Source organism: Propithecus coquereli, unplaced genomic scaffold (assembly GCF_000956105.1).
Source record: "Propithecus coquereli isolate 6110/MARCELLA unplaced genomic scaffold, Pcoq_1.0 Scaffold285, whole genome shotgun sequence".
In the NCBI taxonomy this organism is placed as follows: Eukaryota; Metazoa; Chordata; class Mammalia; order Primates; family Indriidae; genus Propithecus; species Propithecus coquereli.
In genome coordinates, this window is record NW_012148452.1 from 1,865,220 (window position 1) to 1,865,651 (window position 432).

A 432-nucleotide genomic window follows, 5' to 3' on the forward strand; every position below is an offset into this window, starting at 1 on the left:
GATCTGGAAAATACTGACAATACTACGACTTATAAACATACCAAGGAGACTATGAGCTCCAGAAGGAGATGAACTTATAACTTCTAACTCCTAACCGAGTTCTTAGTACAGTACTAATTACTTTAGAATGAATTAGATTTTTCATTTAGCTTGTTGGCTTAGGCAGAAAACTATCAGAGGAAGCGGACTAACCATTTGGTTGGCTTAAGTGTTATAGATGTATTTTGTAATAAAACACACACACACACTCATAGGATAAACATTGGAAAATTGGTAGGTTTTCTTTTTTTTCAAGACAGACTCTGGCTCTGTTGCCCTGGCCCAGCTCACAGGTTGTGAGCTCAAGCAATCCTCCTGCCTCAGCCTCCCGGGTAGCTGGGACTACAGGCATGCGCCACCATGCCCGGCTAATTTTTTCTATATATATATTTT